The following is a 5,877-nucleotide window of genomic DNA, read 5'->3' on the forward strand; positions in this document are numbered from 1 at the left end:
GAGTAGCTCGCATCGCGACAATTGGTTGCTGATTAAAACATTGATTAAGACTGCATTGCTGCATTTCCCGATTTACGTTCGCAAAACATAATTCGGTTGGTATTATGGGCACTGGAATAAATTCCTACTAGCAGGCATACACAATAAAACACTGTTCAACTTTGCGCTCCGAGAATATTCATCACAAAAATGGCTCACAAAATATTTTAAACGCGGCTTGCGGCCCTCATTGAAGCAAAGAATGCACTTTAATTTGTAGACGGTGAACGTATATTTGGTCGCCAAATCGCGATAGGAGATGGTGCTTCTCAAAGTGCGCGATGAAATCTACGTTTCTGACGATGAGGTCGAATTGGTACGTCTAATAAGGATCGTTAGTTTGCTGAAATCAGCATCAGTGCGCTGTGCGAAAAATACATAGTAGTGATCAATTTTATCGGACTGTACAATCGGCCGGCAAAGTTACGCTGATAACGATACAAGAGACATGCCGCAGACCTGGAATAATTACAATTACAGGGTGCGCTAGTCATACCTAAATACCCAGATTCGGCAATGCCAACGAGCACAATTTATTCAGACGCTGGCATAAGTTTTAATCAAAAAGATACATGAACACAAACAATATTCAGATTGTTCGTGTTCAGAGATTGTTACTGTTTGGCGAAAGTGTTTCTGCGGACGGTTGCAGGCCTGCATGCGAACGCGCTAAATCAAACCACCAACGATATGAGATATCGGTGACCCATTTCGCATACAAATGATTCTCGCTAATTTGCAGTACGCAGCATCGATAATACGAATTAGTGAATTGGCATTTCAAAATAACGGGATTTCTAGTTATAAATGAGAAACTCACTGGCTATGCATCAGGGGTTTTTATGCCGACAATGCGAGGCCCGGGGCCTACGGCCGACGAAAGCCCCGATGAGCCAGTCGAATTTGATCGTAAAATGTTGCGCTTCTAATTATCCACGTGTTATTGCAGTAAGAGCTATATGGGCGCATGCCACGACCAGACATGGGGTAATCGCGATTAGTAATCGTAATCGATTACGACGATTAGGCCTACATCATTTTGAAGTAATCGTAATCGCAATTGATTACATTCGAACAAAATCCGAAGTAATCGTAATCGACTACTTCCCACATCTAATCGATTTCTTTGTGAAAGAACGATTACTTTTTATTCGTACAAGTACTATGGCATAAACTGAATATTCGTGAACAAGGAAGAGATATTATACCAGGTTAGTGATAGCACAAACGTCTGATTGTCAAACGCCATAACTCATTATTACGCCAGAAGTATGAGCTTTGCTCGTCTTTGCGTAAGAAGTATCCAATCCACACATAGTAAATAGATATTCGATGGACATTTTAGTGTGATTGTAACTGTAAGAACACCGACCGTGGTGTATATCAGGTTATCAATACACTGCAGACGCCACTACTTCGCAGCAGGACATTGATCACCACTCTGCCTATAGTTTAAAATAGTAACTTATGTGTTGATGTTTGGTTATGCTTAGTTAAACGCAGTTTTACCGTTGCTGCTTGGCGATCAGTATGCCTAAGTAAGTACGTACACCTGACAAAGATTCGGAATTTTGTACTCGTCGAATAAAAACCTTACGGTTTCCACAACGAAGCATTACAAGTAAACAGCTTCTGATATCATAACCGAGCCGTGCTGAGCTGTTTCTCGTAACACCAGCTTGTACTATCTGTATTAAATTGAAGGCAGAATTTTTATGTTCACTCTATCTTATTCTCATATGACTACTTGAAACGGGCGCAAATCGTTATATCACAGTTCGTTACTCAGCATTTGGACCTGCCGCCATTTAGCCATCCGCTTATATATAGCCTGACATGTTAGCGTGGGTTGTAGCTAGAATCAGAACCAAAACAGCAATCCGTTCCCCAGTCCAAACGTTGGTCAATTTTTAAAACTGAATTTTGTCAATAATATAGTTATTTGCATTATATTACTAATCTTTTTTAATCCTCTCTCAGCCCCGAGTGTCAGAATTACCTGTAGAGCTGGGGCATGTAATTCAAAATTATAACATCTGGTATGTTGTTATAATTACTTTATTGTATGTTGTTAATTCGTGACCTCCGGTCTGTTATGTAATCAAAATATTTCGTGAGACGCAACGACAAATCGCAATGCCTTTATTCCTTTGTGGATGCGCCGGATTGCATTTGCATTGTGGGCTCAGATTGGAAGGACAGGACTGTTAGTCACGCGCACCCAGCGCGGCTATTGAAAATGGACGGAAATACTAAGTTTCGGCCAAGGTAATTCTTTGGTAGCATACCCCGTGGAATTGAGTGTTGGCCGAAACTGCATATGTCTTTTGGTGTGTTGTGGGCTCGTGGCGCGGTAATGACCGACTTCGAAATGCGTATTCCCATAAATTACGCATGTTTTTCTTGAGGGGGAGAGGTATGCACCAAGCTATTTACTAGAGCAGGGGTCATCAACCGTTTTGAAACCAAAAGCTACTTCTTGTGTACTGATTATTGCGACGGACTACCACTTACTCGTGCCGTTTATCAATGCTCAGTTGGATTTCTTCACTTATAGTTAGACAATCAGAGTACTGGGCAAGGTTTTCGCCCTTTACCAAGAACGAAATGCTCTCACTCGCCGGGACTCACATCCGCTCCTCCGGGCTCGGTTGCGTTGCTAGAGTGCACGCAGAAGCGCCAATCTCCATTTCGAGAGACTCGGGAATATTAACTATATATTCCCGTTAAGCCGCCGCGTGAGTGAAGACAAGCAACGCCCCGACCGACTGCGTTCGTATGTTCCTTAGGGTCGACCGACCCACATTCAACTGCTGCTCATATGAAACCAGCTTCAACTTTCAAATCTCTCATTTGGATATTTGCTACAGCGACCGCGCGTGACTCATTTGGTCCGCGTCGGTGACCCATGTAATAGAAACATTTAAATCGCGAAGCTTGAATAATATTTTCAAGAAGTAATTAAATCGCTCGTAAATACTCCATAATTTATGTTGGTTTACGAAATACTTTGAGTCACTTTCGAGCACGCTCCCCACTAGGGATGGTGTGAACCTCTGAAAGGTTCAGGTTCGTGTGAACGCGAACCTTTTTCAAAGGTTCTGTGTGAACACGAACGTGAACCTCGTGACGTCACGTGACGTCATATTGCTAATTCCAACCCTTTCTTTCAATGAAGTGATAGCCTATGCCCTATGTTAATGTACACGATACCTGGCGAAGATTCGGCCCACATAATGCCACAATGCTGAAGTACACATCGGCGTTTTAAACGTCGCTAAATGTATCAACCGCGGTAATCAAAGGATATAGTAATTGCATAAAATCAGTACATTCCGTCGCTTTGCCAACAATTTCGACGAGGACTTACCAAGGAATATAAGCTTACGCCATAACGGTCTTAGCCAGACCGGACAATGTGTTCGGAGTCTGAGTATTGCTACATTGATATTGAGCAGAGTGTACAACGGGTTTCTATACTCTCTACCGATACCACAAACAACAAGTTATGCAGCAGTAGCAAGCACCTTAATCACACGGATTTGGTTTTAATGATACAGTAAAGATATGAAGTCAAGATTGACCCAGTCCGAACGATCGATTTTTTACATCAGAAGACGATATCAATGTCATTGATTGGTTGAATAAGCATCATTCGCTGACTACGTATATCGATTGCGGGTCAAGCTCCCAGCAGAGAGTCACTAAATATTCAGAAACGGAAAGCTGGATATTCCGAGAAAATTTTGCAACAAAGCAAGTAAAACTTTTAGGGTTGTCGAGGTGCATGGTGCATGCTCGTTTAGCGTTGATTTTTTATGCTGCCAGCACCATGCATGGAGTGGCCCGCAGTTGAAATGCAATAAATTTGAGTCAAAGATCTTATAATGGAGTGAAAATTACAATTTACCAAAAGGTTCACAGTGCAGAACCTACCAAGGTTCTGTTGTGAACGCGAACCTCTATATTTCCGAGGTTCACACACAGAACGCGAACGTGAACCTCACGTTCACACCATCCCTACTCCCCACCTTATTGGGGAGTTTGGGTTGCGGCAGATAAAGACCTGGCAAGATTGCAAATCGTTGGGTGCGATAAATCACCCCCTATAAAGTTGGGCAATAGGTACATTATGACGTAGCTTGCGAATGACGCATGATGTATAAAGAAAGATGATATCTCATTAAGCCTTTTCATCGCAATCCTTATATTGTCTTCCAATATATCTTCTAAGATTATAGTCCTAAGAAGCAAAAGGAATGTAATCGTGAGTAATCGTGATTACTTTTCCAATGTAATCGTAATCGTAATCGACTACTTCCTGATTTTGCTGTAATCGTAATCGTAATCGTAATCGCGTGATTCTGAAGTAATCGTAATCGCAATCGATTACATTCATGAAGTAATCACCGCATGTCTGGCCACGACCTTACCAATAGTAATACATATCCCAACGGTTGGAAATTCGATCCGCGACATGGTTGCGTTCGATGAGTCCGTCCAGCAATGAAGTTTATTGGAACATAGAAAGTTCCCGCTCAAACTAATCGAATAAATTCAGAATTTGCGCCACCGAGAATCTCTTGTTCATCAATTTTTGACAACGTAATTCAAGGCCGTGTACTGCAGAACGCGCATTATTAATCACAAATCGAACACTGACAAGTGACGCCGAGGGAATACGAGTGTAGACAGCAGACAAGAATTAGCAGCCTGCAGATGATAGCAAACGAGAAAGCGCGCATGTAATCAGTAATTCCACAACTTGCGTACAGCACAATAGGGCTCCGAGTCTGACATCGCGACAATTTTTTGCTCATTTTAACGACGTTTGAGCTGCATTGTTGAATTTCCCGATAAAAGTTGGCAAAGCCTTGTTAGAGTAATGAATATGCGCACTTTGCGCAGGAATGACTTTTCAATTCGCAGGCATACACAAACACACTGTCCTATTTCGCGCTCCAAGCCTCTAACTAAAGAGACTATCACGGAACTAACTCAAGAATTATTTTGTAAACGAATATGGGCGCAAATACAATTTACGAGAATGAGAACGTGAATTCGCGCGTCTGGTCGAGAGAGAAGATGGTGTTTCTCAACGCAAGCGTGTCGAAATCGACATCGTAAACGAGGTTGCTTCTATTGTCTGATTACTAATCACGGATTACAATTCTTTGGGGCGTTTTAAGCACTAGTTCGTCGTCGCCAACGAAGCTGCGTATTCAATTATTCGCGCTGCGCCACCCCGCCACCCCGTAACTCAGCGCCTATAGATATATATATATATATCTATATATTCGGCAGCGTACCAATAGTACTCAGCCAAATAAATCACTCTCGAACAGGGAATTTTCTTCAAGAATTATCATTAATTTACTTGGCCCTACAAATTTTTTCATTTATTCATTAAGGTCCCGACGATAGGGTCTCGATCGCATGATCTTGCGATGAGTTTACAAACTTGTAATGCATATCCGACTGAATCAAAACATGATTCGCCTTTGTAACACGAGCTCCGTTGCGACAAGTCTCATTCTGCAGTTTTTGTTCGATGGTTTATCATAAGATTTTACCTCGAAGTCGGTTCGGCAAAAATAATCATCAACGTTTTGATGTGTAGGCCTGCTAAACGCACGGCAGTCCTTGGCAAATATTTAACTCTTTTTTATGATTACAGCATTTGAAGCACATCTAGACCATGAACAGATTTTATTTTTTTAGGAATCGAACTTAAAAGTCGTTTCAGCCTTACCGCTCCCCACAATTCCCCTATACCATTATATCCGATATCTATAAAAACAATTTCTTCTATGCACCTTGACTTGAGACTACCGAGTC

This window comes from Botryllus schlosseri, chromosome 2, assembly GCF_051294905.1.
Source record: "Botryllus schlosseri isolate E-star chromosome 2, Bs_hap1, whole genome shotgun sequence".
NCBI lineage: Eukaryota > Metazoa > Chordata > Ascidiacea > Stolidobranchia > Styelidae > Botryllus > Botryllus schlosseri.